We start from the raw sequence: 12,500 nt of genomic DNA, 5'->3' as shown, positions 1-12,500 counted from the left end.
CTGTTTTCTATTCTGTTTTCTTCTGTCTTCTATTCTGTCTTCTATTCTGTCTTCTATACAATCTTCTATTCTGTCATCTATTCTGTTTTCTATTCTGTTTTCTTCTCTGTCTTCTATTCTGTCTTCTATTCTGTCTTCTATTCTGTTTTCTATTCTGTTTTCTTCTGTCTTCTATTCTGTCTTCTATTCTGTCTTCTATTCTGTCTTCTATTCTGTTTTCTTCTCTGTCTTCTATTCTGTTTTCTATTCTGTTTTCTTCTGTCTTCTATTCTGTCTTCTATTCTGACTTCTATTCAGTCTTCTATTCTGACTTCTATTCAATCTTCTATTCTGTCTTCTATTCAATCTTCTATTCTGACTTCTGTTCTGTCTTCTATTCTGTCTTCTATTCTGTTTTCTATTCTGTCTACTATTCTGTCTTCTATTCTGTCTTCTATTCTGACTTCTATTCTGTCTTCTATTCAATCTTCTATTCTGACTTCTGTTCTGTCTTCTATTCTGTCTTCTATTCTGACTTCTATTCTGTCTTCTATTCTGTCTTCTATTCTGTCTTCTATTCTGTCTTCTATTCTGTTTTCTTCTCTGTCTTCTATTATGTCTTCTATTCTGTCTTCTATTCAATCTTCTATTCTGTCATCTATTCTGTTTTCTTCTCTGTCTTCTATTCTGTCTTCTATTCTGTTTTCTATTCTGTCTTCTATTCTGACTTCTATTCAGTCTTCTATTCTGTCTTCTATTCAATCTTCTATTCTGAGTTCTGTTCTGTCTTCTATTCTGTTTTCTATTCTGTCTTCTATTCTGTCTTCTATTCTGTTTTCTATTCTGACTTCTATTCTGACTTCTAGTCTGACTTCTATTCTGACTTCTATTCTGTCTTCTATTCTGTCTTCTATTCTGTCTTCTATTCTGTCTTCTATTCTGTTTTCTTCTGTGTCTTCTATTCTGTTTTCTTCTCTGTCTTCTATTCTGTCTTCTATTATGTCTTCTATTCTGTCTTCTATTCAATCTTCTATTCTGTCATCTATTCTGTTTTCTATTCTGTTTTCTTCTCTGTCTTCTATTCTGTCTTCTATTCTGTTTTCTATTCTGTTTTCTTCTGTCTTCTATTCTGTCTTCTATTCTGTCTTCTATTCTGTTTTCTTCTCTGTCTTCTATTCTGTCTTCTATTCTGTTTTCTATTCTGTTTTCTTCTGTCTTCTATTCTGTCTTCTATTCTGTCTTCTATTCTGACTCCAGACACTTAATCACAACAATTTTTATAACTCTCCCATCTCCCTCTCTCTCTCCCCCTCTCCGTAGGGTGGTCAGAGTGCAGTGACCCGTGTGCGTGTGTATCTGGAAGACGTTAATGACAACCGTCCATCCTTCTATCCGGTGCTCTACACCGTGAGCCTCAGCACCCAGAGCGCCCCGGGAACCTCCGTGACCAAGGTGACGGCCAACGACCCCGACGCTGGAGACAACGGCAGGGTGACCTATCGCACGGTGCCGGGAGGAGGCTCCACCCTCTTCACCCTCAACAAGGACACAGGTGTGTGTGTGTGTGTGTGTGTGTGTGTGTGTGTGTGTGTGTGTGTGTGTGTGTGTGTGTGTGTGTGTGTGTGTGTGTGTGTGTGTGTGTGTGTGTGTGTGTGTGTGTGTGTGTGTGTGTGTGTGTGTGTGTGTGTGTGTGTGTGTGTGTGTGTGTGTGTGTGTGTAATATCATCATTTCCCTGTAGATAGCAGTGTGTCACTTTTAGATGACTGCAGTAAAGCCATAACCGTTTAGTGAAGATGACTGACAGCAGAAGTGTTTTACTATACATTATAATACTTACCCTTCAATACAACTCTTTACAGATATGAACTGCTCAGTAATATGTCCTCCCTCTGTCTCTCTGTCTCTCTGTCTCTCTCTCTCTGTATCTCGCTCTCTGTCTCTCTCTCTCTCTCTCTCTCTCTCTCTCTCTCTCTCTCTCTCTGTCTCTCTCTCTCTCTCTCTCTCTCTCTCTCTGTATCTCGCTCTCTGTCTCTCTCTCTCTCTCTGTCTCTCTCTCTCTCTCTGTCTCTCTCTCTCTCTCTCTTTCTCTCTCTCTCTCTCTGTATCTCGCTCTCTCTCTCTCTCTCTCTCTCTCTCTCTCTCTCTCTCTCTCTCTCTCTCTCTCTCTCTCTCTCTCTCTCTCTCTCTCTCTCTGTCTCTCTCTCTCTCTCTCTGTCTCTCTCTGTCTCTCTCTCTCTCTCTCTCTCTCTCTCTCTCTCTCTCTCTCTCTCTCTCTCTCTCTCTCTCTCTCTCTCTCTCTCTCTCTCTCTCTCTCTCTCTCTCTCTCTGTCTCTCTCTCTCTCTCTGTCTCTCTCTGTCTCTCTCTCTCTCTCTCTCTCTCTCTCTCTCTCTCTCTCTCTCTCTCTCTCTCTCTCTCTCTCTCTCTCTCTCTCTCTCTCTCTCTGTCTCTCTCTGTCTCTCTGTCACTCTCTGTCTCTCTGTCTCTCTGTCACTTTGTCTCTCTCTCTCTCTGTCTCTCTCTCTCTCTCTCTCTCTCTCTCTCTCTCTCTCTCTCTCTCTCTCTCTCTCTCTCTCTCTCTCTCTCTCTCTCTCTCTCTCTCTCTCTCTCTCTCTCACCAGGTGTGATCTCTCTCGCGCGGTCGCTTCACGGTAAGGCCAACACCCTGGTCTCCATGTTGATCTCGGCGCAGGATGGCGGTGGTCTGACAGCGCCGTTGAACGCCCGTGTCAACGTGAGCGTGGTCGGGGGCTCGGTGGCGCTCCCTCTGTTTGAACAGGCTCAGTACTACTTCACTGTGTCTGAGGAGGTCCTCAGGGGAACCGAGGTGGGCAAGGTCCACGCTGCCACCAAGACCGGTGAGTTTTAACACTTCCAAGTCTCTGCTCTTCTGATTCTCCTGCTCTTCTGATTCTCCTGCTCTTCTGATTCTCCTGCTCTTCTGATTCTCCTGCTCTTCTGATTCTTCTGCTCTTCTGATTCTTCTGCTCTTCTGATTCTCCTGCTCTTCTGATTCTTCTGCTCTTCTGATTCTTCTGCTCTTCTGATTCTTCTGCTCTTCTGATTCTCCTGCTCTTCTGATTCTTCTGCTCTTCTGATTCTTCTGCTCTTCTGATTTGTCTCTCAAATCAAATCAAATCAAATCAAATTTTATTTGTCACATACACATGGTTAGCAGATGTTAATGCGAGTGTAGCGAAATGCTTGTGCTTCTAGTTCCGACAATGCAGTGATAACCAACAAGTAATCTAACTAACAATTCCAAAACTACTGTCTTATACACAGTGTAAGGGGATAAGGAACATGTACATAAGGATGTATGAATGAGTGATGGTACAGAGCAGCATACAGTAGATGGTATCGAGTACAGTATATACATATGAGATGAGTGTGTAGACAAAGTAAACAAAGTGGCATAGTTAAAGTGGCTAGTGATACATGTGTTACATAAGGATGCAGTCGATGATGTAGAGTACAGTATATACATATGCATATGAGATGAATAATGTAGGGTAAGTAACATTATATAAGGTAGCATTGTTTAAAGTGGCTAGTGATATATTTACATCATTTCCCATCAATTCCCATTATTAAAATGGCTGGAGTTGGGTCAGTGTCAATGACAGTGTGTTGGCAGCAGCCACTCAATGTTAGTGGTGGCTGTTTAACAGTCTGATGGCCTTGAGATAGAAGCTGTTTTTCAGTCTCTCGGTCCCAGCTTTGATGCACCTGTACTGACCTCGCCTTCTGGATGATAGCGGGGTGAACAGGCAGTGGTTCGGGTGGTTGATGTCCTTGATGATCTTTATGGCCTTCCTGTAACAACGGGTGGTGTAGGTGTCCTGGAGGGCAGGTAGTTTGCCCCCGGTGATGCGTTGTGCAGTCCTCACTACCCTCTGGAGAGCAAAAAGGTTGAGGGCGGAGCAGTTGCCGTACCAGGCGGTGATACAGCCCGCCAGGATGCTCTCGATTGTGCATCTGTAGAAGTTTGTGAGTGCTTTTGGTGACAAGCCGAATTTCTTCAGCCTCCTGAGGTTGAATAGGCGCTGCTGCGCCTTCTTCACGACGCTGTCAGTGTGAGTGGACCAATTCAGTTTGTCTGTGATGTGTATGCCGAGGAACTTAAAACTAGCTACCCTCTCCACTACTGTTCCATCGATGTAGATAGGGGGGTGTTCCCTCTGCTGTTTCCTGAAGTCCACAATCATCTCCTTAGTTTTGTTGACGTTGAGTGTGAGGTTATTTTCCTGACACCACACTCCGAGGGCCCTCACCTCCTCCCTGTAGGCCGTCTCGTCGTTGTTGGTAATCAAGCCTACCACTGTTGTGTCGTCCGCAAACTTGATGATTGAGTTGGAGGCGTGCGTGGCCACGCAGTCGTGGGTGAACAGGGAGTACAGGAGAGGGCTCAGAACGCACCCTTGTGGGGCCCCCGTGTTGAGGATCAGCGGGGAGGAGATGTTGTTGCCTACCCTCACCACCTGTGGGCGGCCCGTCAGGAAGTCCAGTACCCAGTTGCACAGGGCGGGGTCGAGACCCAGGGTCTCGAGCTTGATGACGAGCTTGGAGGGTACTATGGTGTTGAATGCCGAGCTGTAGTCGATGAACAGCATTCTCACATAGGTATTCCTCTTGTCCAGGTGGGTTAGGGCAGTGTGCAGTGTGGTTGAGATTGCATCATCTGTGGACCTATTTGGGCGGTAAGCAAATTGGAGTGGGTCTAGGGTGTCAGGTAGGGTGGAGGTGATATGGTCCTTGACTAGTCTCTCAAAGCACTTCATGATGACGGAAGTGAGTGCTACGGGGCGGTAGTCGTTTAGCTCAGTTACCTTAGCTTTCTTGGGAACAGGAACAATGGTGGCCCTCTTGAAGCATGTGGGAACAGCAGACTGGTATAGGGATTGATTGAATATGTCCGTAAACACACTGGCCAGCTGGTCTGCGCATGCTCTGAGGGATGCCGTCTGCGCATGCTCAGACGGATGCCGTCTGGGCCTGCAGCCTTGCAAGGGTTAACACGTTTAAATGTCTTACTCACCTCGGCTGCAGTGAAGGAGAGACCGCATGTTTTCGTTGCAGGCCGTGTCAGGGGCACTGTATTGTCCTCAAAGCGGGCAAAAAAGTTATTTAGTCTGCCTGGGAGCAAGACATCCTGGTCCGTGACTGGGCTGGGTTTCTTCTTGTAGTCCGTGATTGACTGTAGACCCTGCCACATGCCTCTTGTGTCTGAGCCGTTGAATTGAGATTCCACTTTGTCTCTGTACTGACGCTTAGCTTGTTTAATAGCCTTGCGGAGGGAATAGCTGCACTGTTTGTATTCGGTCATGTTGCCAGACACCTTGCCCTGATTAAAAGCAGTGGTTCGCGCTTTCAGTTTCACGCGAATGCTGCCATCAATCCACGGTTTCTGGTTAGGGAATGTTTTTATCTTTGCTATGGGAACGACATCTTCGACGCACGTTCTAATGAACTCGCGCACCGAATCAGCGTATTCGTCAATATTCCCATCTGACGCAATACGAAACATGTCCCAGTCCACGTGATGGAAGCAGTCTTGGAGTGTAGAGTCAGCTTGGTCTGACCAGCGTTGGACAGACCTCAGCGTGGGAGCCTCTTGTTTTAATTTCTGCCTGTAGGCAGGGATCAGCAAACTGGAGTAGTGGTCAGCTTTTCCGAAAGGGGGGCGGGGCAGGGCCTTATATGCGTCGCGGAAGTTAGAGTAACAATGATCCAAGGTTTTACCACCCCTGGTTGCGCAATCGATATGCTGATAAAATTTAGGGAGTCTTGTTTTCAGATTAGCTTTGTTAAAATCCCCAGCTACAATGAATGCAGCCTCCGGATAAATGTTTTCCAGTTTGCAAAGAGTTAAATAAAGTTCGTTCAGAGCCATCGATGTGTCTGCTTGGGGGGGGATATATACGGCTGTGATTATAATCGAAGAGAATTCTCTTGGAAGATAATGCGGTCTACATTTGATTGTGAGGAATTCTAAATCAGGTGAACAGAAGGATTTGAGTTCCTGTATGTTTCCTTCATCACACCATGTCCCGTTAGTCATGAGGCATATGCCACCGCCACTCTTCTTACCAGAGAGATGTTTGTTTCTGTCGGCGCGATGCGTGGAGAAACCCGTTGTCTGCACCGCCCTGGATAGCGTCTTCCCAGTAAGCCATGTTTCCATAAAGCAGAGAACGTTGCAGTCTCTGATGTCCCTCTGGAATGCCACCCTTGCTCGGATTTCATCAACCTTGTTGTCGAGAGACTGGACATTGGCAAGAAGAATACTGGGAAGTGGTGCGCGATGTGTTCTTTTTCGGAGTCTGACCAGAACACCGCCGCGTTTCCCTCTTTTTCGGAGTCGTTTCCTTGGGTCGCTGCATGCGATCCATTCCGTTGTCCTGTTTGTAAGGCAGAACACAGGATCCGCGTCGCGGAAAACATATTCTTGGTCGTACTGATGGTGAGTTGACGCTGATCTTATATTCAGTAGTTCTTCTAGACTGTATGTAATGAAACCTAAGATGACCTGGGGTACTAATGTAAGAAATAACACGTAAAAAAACAAAAAACTGCATAGTTTCCTGGGAACGCGAAGCGAGGCGGCCATCTCAGTCGGCGCTCTATCTAGATCTCTCTGTCAGTTGAGGGTCGCACACACTGAACGACGTGACACAGACAGCGGTCACACACTGAACGACGTGACACAGACAGCGGTCACACACACTGAACGATGTGACACAGACAGCGGTCACACACTGAACGACGTGACACAGACAGCGGTCACACACTGAACGATGTGACACAGACAGCGGTCACACACTGAACGACGTGACACAGACAGCGGTCACACACACTGAACGACGTGACACAGACAGCGGTCACACACACTGAACGATGTGACACAGACAGCGGTCACACACACTGAACGATGTGACACAGACAGCGGTCACACACACTGAACGATGTGACACAGACAGCGGTCACACACACTGAACGACGTGACACAGACAGCGGTCACACACACTGAACGATGTGACACAGACAGCGGTCACACACTGAACGACGTGACACAGACAGCGGTCACACACTGAACGACGTGACACAGACAGCGGTCACACACACTGAACGACGTGACACAGACAGCGGTCACACACTGAACGACGTGACACAGACAGCGGTCACACACACTGAACGACGTGACACAGACAGCGGTCACACACACTGAACGATGTGACACAGACAGCGGTCACACACACTGAACGATGTGACACAGACAGCGGTCACACACACTGAACGATGTGACACAGACAGCGGTCACACACTGCTAGGTTCTTCACTCTCCGTACCACGTTGTCTCTCTAAAACAATGGATTCTTCGTACCACGTTGTCTCTCTAAAACAATGGATTCTTCGTACCACGTTGTCTCTCTAAAACAATGGATTCTTCGTACCACGTTGTCTCTCTAAAACAATGGATTCTTCGTACCACGTTGTCTCTCTAAAACAATGGATTCTTCGTACCACGTTGTCTCTCTAAAACAATGGATTCACCGTACCACGTTGTCTCTCTAAAACAATGGATTCTTCGTACCACGTTGTCTCTCTAAAACAATGGATTCTTCGTACCACGTTGTCTCTCTGAAACAATGGATTCTTCGTACCACGTTGTCTCTCTAAAACAATGGATTCTTCGTACCACGTTGTCTCTCTAAAACAATGGATTCTTCGTACCACGTTGTCTCTCTAGAACAATGGATTCTTCGTACCACGTTGTCTCTCTAAAACAATGGATTCTTCGTACCACGTTGTCTCTCTAAAACAATGGATTCTTCGTACCACGTTGTCTCTCTAAAACAATGGATACTTCGTACCACGTTGTCTCTCTAAAACAATGGATTCTTCGTACCACGTTGTCTCTCTAAAACAATGGATTCTTCGTACCACGTTGTCTCTCTAAAACAATGGATTCTTCGTACCACGTTGTCTCTCTAGAACAATGGATTCTTCGTACCACGTTGTCTCTCTAAAACAATGGATTCTTCGTACCACGTTGTCTCTCTAAAACAATGGATTCTTCGTACCACGTTGTCTCTCTAAAACAATGGATTCTTCGTACCACGTTGTCTCTCTAAAACAATGGATTCTTCGTACCACGTTGTCTCTCTAAAACAATGGATTCTTCGTACCACATTGTCTCTCTAAAACAATGGATTCTTCGTACCACGTTGTCTCTCTAAAACAATGGATTCTTCGTACCACGTTGTCTCTCTAAAACAATGGATTTTCGTACCACGTTGTCTCTCTGAAACAATGAAGTGATGATGTGATTAGATTTAATGTAGCTAAAACGAGCTGTGGCTCAAAGCCTCGAATGACATTGCTTGTGAACTTCAGAGCTGTAACAGTTTGACACTTTGACTTTGGTTATAAACGAAAGTATAAACACATAGTAGTGGTCATGACCTCTGCTGGAGACTCTACACATTCTGGGTAATGTGAAACAACGTCATAATCTCACTGGCTTCCTCTCCGGCCAGCTCTCATTGGCTAATACTGATCAATCTTCCTCTCCGGCCAGCTCTCATTGACTAATACTGATCAATCTTCCTCTCCGGCCAGCTCTCATTGGCTAATACTGATCAATCTTCCTCTCCGGCCAGCTCTCATTGGCTAATACTGATCAATCTTCCTCTCCGGCCAGCTCTCATTGGCTAATACTGATCAATCTTCCTCTCCGGCCAGCTCTCATTGGCAAATACTGATCAATCTTCCTCTCCGGCCAGCTCTCATTGGCTTATACTGATCAATCTTCCTCTCCGGCCAGCTCTCATTGGCTAATACTGATCAATCTTCCTCTCCGGCCAGCTCTCATTGGCTAATACTGATCAATCTTCCTCTCCGGCCAGCTCTCATTGGCTAATACTGATCAATCTTCCTCTCCAGCCAGCTCTCATTGGCTAATACTGATCAATCTTCCTCTCTGGCCAGCTCTCATTGGCTAATAATCTTCTCAAAATAAATGTTATGTCGCATGTGTCACACTACAAGAACATTTCAGATTTTGTTGCAGATGGGACGGCTCAAAGACGAGATCGGTAGCCCTCAGATTACGTCTCTTTACCAGCTCACATTAAACTAACTTCGGTAATGGCCCACGCGCCCCGTGTAGTCAGCGACATGGGAATTTAGTCTCTGATCTCAAAAAAAAATAATTCTGGGACAATTCAATCGTGTAACGTATACGAGCGGGCTTTCTGTTGTTCTGCCTCTGACTAAGTCCCGGGCTTTTATAGTATAGCCTTGGACAATGGGTCCAGTCTTACTCTAGCTAAATCGGTTGGCTACAGGGGTTCTCAAACAATGACACATATTGGCTATGAGTTATGCATACCTCACTATTTGTAGAAGACATTCATTGGAGTCTTGGTGTCGTCAGAGAATAGCTACCCTGGTATCCTCAGCTCACCTTACGGGTTCTGGTCCGAAGTAGAGGGCCGTTTGGAAACCAATCTTAAAACGCCATCTCTACTCTTTCCTCACCTCTCGGTTGGTTGATTTAATATGGATTATTTTCCACAAAGAACTAGAGTTGTGTTTTTTTTTCCTGGTATGAACGACTGCAGAATGATTTCTATTAGAGGTGGTTTTGAGTAAGAGTCAAGAGAGAAGTGCTCTCATCTGGAGTGGACTTGAAGTACCCTTATTCAATCTGAAGTACCCTTATTCAATCTGAAGTACCCTTATTCAATCTGAAGAAGCCTTATTCCATCTGAAGAACCCTTATTCCATCCGAAGAACCCTTATTCCATCCGAAGAACCCTTATTCCATCTGAAGAACCCTTATTCCATCCGTTGTACCCTTCCCTTATTCCATCTGAAGAACCCTTATTCCATCTGAAGAACCCTTATTCCATCCGAAGAACCCTTATTCCATCCGAAGAACCCTTATTCCATCCGAAGAACCCTTATTCCATCTGAAGAACCTTTATTCCATCTGAAGAACCCTTATTCCATCTGAAGAACCCTTATTCCATCTGAAGAACCCTTATTCCATCCGTTGTACCCTTATTCCATCTGAAGAACCCTTATTCCATCCGTTGTACCCTTATTCCATCCGTTGTACCCTTATTCCATCCGTTGTACCCTTATTCCATCCGTTGTACCCTCATTCCATCCATTGTACCCTTATTCCATCCGTTGTACCCTTATTCCATCTGAAGAACCCTTATTCCATCTGAAGAACCCTTATTCCATCTGAAGAACCCTTATTCCATCCGTTGTACCCTTATTCCCCCTCCACTCTTAACTGTTTTATATCTACTGTCATTGAGTCTTTTGCTTGATGAGGATCCACATCAGACTGAAGCAGCAACTACTCTTCCTGGGATTCACACAAAACACAAAACATGACATGTAACAAAAAAACACTGACTAATAGACAAGGACTGTCAAACACATTTAGAACACAACCGTAAACAAACAATACCACTTACATCATTGCTCTTTTTCAGTACAGGAGTTGATGTGGACATTTTGGAATTGACTGTGATTGATGCTCTGTTTGTAATTACAGGCTATTAAGTTACTTCTCTGTTTCACATGGGATTAACCATTATGTCCCTCCCTCCCTCCCTCCCTCCCTCCCTCCCTCCCTCCCTCCCTCCCTCCCTCCCTCCCTCCCTCCCTCCCTCCCTCCCTCCCTCCCTCCCTCCCCTCCCTCCCCCTCCCTCCCTCCCTCCCTCCCTCTCTGCCTCCCTCCCTCCATCCCTCCCTCTCTGCCTCCCTCCCCCTCCTTCCCTCCCTCTCTGCCTCCCTCCCTCCCTCACTCCCTCCCTCTCTGCCTCCCTCCCTCCCTCTCTGCCTCCCTCCCTCCTTCCCTCCCTCTCTGCCTCCCTCCCTCCCTCACTCCCTCCCTCTCTGCCTCCATCCCTCCCTCCCTCTCTCAGGTCCTTCCCAGGACATCTCCTATTCCATCTCATCCGGTGACCCAGATGGTTATTTCACCATGGACTCTACCTCCGGGGCGCTCCGTTCCTCTGTCCCTCTGGACCACGAGGCCTGTCCCAGTCTCGACCTGGAAGTCCTGGCTCGCTACGGCTCTCCGCCCGCCTACGGAACCACACGCGTACGCATCACCATCTCAGACGTCAATGACAACGCTCCCTCCTTCCTTCCCTCCTCCTCCGAATCCCTCCTTCTCCCGGAGGTGACTAAAATGGGAACGGTGGTGTACCGGGTTCAGGCCACTGACCGGGACTCTGGTCCAAACGGTCAGCTGAGTTTTGACCTGGTCTCGATCGGCACGGGGGGCAGTAGCGGTCAAAGGATGTTTGGCGTGGACCGAGGAAGCGGAGAGCTGAAGCTGATTGGTGGACTGAACTACGAAAGTGTTCCGCGCTACGACTTACAGGTTAGGGAGAATTTAAAATAATTTAAAATCTAATTTAGATCAAATAGTAAAATAAACTCCCTAATAAAGTTTTTCTTTGAAGAATGTAACAATAGGGCCATCATATGTACTGTCTATATTAACAATAGGGCCATCATATGTACTGTCTATATTAACAATAGGGCCATCATATGTACTGTCTATATTAACAATAGGGCCATCATATGTACTGTCTATATTAACAATAGGGCCATCATATGTACTGTCTATATTAACAATAGGGCCATCATATGTACTGTCTATATTAACAATAGGGCCATCATATGTACTGTCTATATTAACAATAGGGCCATCATATGTACTGTCTATATTATATTGGATTACTCATTGATCTTCTCTCTCCCCCCTCTCCCTCCCTCCCTGCCTCCCTGCCTCCCCCCCTCCTCCCTCCCCCTCCTCCCTCCCTGCCTCCCTGCCCTCCTCCCCCTCTCCCTCCCTACCCCCTCCTCCCTCCCTCCCTCCCTGCCTCCCTGCCCTCCTCCCCCTCTCCCTCCCTGCCTCCCTGCCTCCCCCCTCCTCCCTCCCCCTCCTCCCTCCCTGCCTCCCTGCCCTCCTCCCCTCTCCCTCCCTACCCCCTCCTCCCTCCCTCCCTCCCTGCCCCCCTCCTCCCTCCCCTCCTCCCTATCTCCCTCCCTGCCCCCCCTCCTCGCTCCCTGCCCCCATCATCCCTCCCTCCCTCCCTGCCCCCTCCTCCCTCCCCCCTCCTCCCCCTCTCCCTCCCTACCCCCCTCCTCCCTCCCTCCTCCCTCCCTCCCTCCCTGCCCCCTCCTCCCTATCTCCCCTCCCTGCCCCCCTCCTCGCTCCCTGCCCCCATCATCCCTCCCTCCCTCCCTGCCCCCCTCCTCCCTCCCCCTCCTCCCAGGTGGTAGCTAAAGATGGTGGAGCCCCCCAGCTCAGCTCTACCTTCACGTTAGTTGTGCATGTCCAGGCTCAGGATGCGCAGGGTCCCGCTTTCGACACGCTAACGTACCGCGTGGAGCTACAGGAGAACACGCCTGTAAACACACGCATCCTACAGGTCCGCGCCCTTAACAGAGAGGCTGCTGGGAACGGCGGTGGCTCCTCCTCGT

The 12,500-nt window shown here is 47.5% G+C and overlaps 1 pseudogene; it reads left to right on the top strand.

The window, feature by feature from the left end:
* Positions 1–12,500, top strand: part of LOC124006678 — a 260,851-nt pseudogene that overhangs the window by 170,196 nt on the left and 78,155 nt on the right.

This window comes from Oncorhynchus gorbuscha, linkage group LG20, assembly GCF_021184085.1.
Source record: "Oncorhynchus gorbuscha isolate QuinsamMale2020 ecotype Even-year linkage group LG20, OgorEven_v1.0, whole genome shotgun sequence".
NCBI lineage: Eukaryota > Metazoa > Chordata > Actinopteri > Salmoniformes > Salmonidae > Oncorhynchus > Oncorhynchus gorbuscha.
This window is presented reverse-complemented; position numbering and strand designations above follow the sequence as displayed.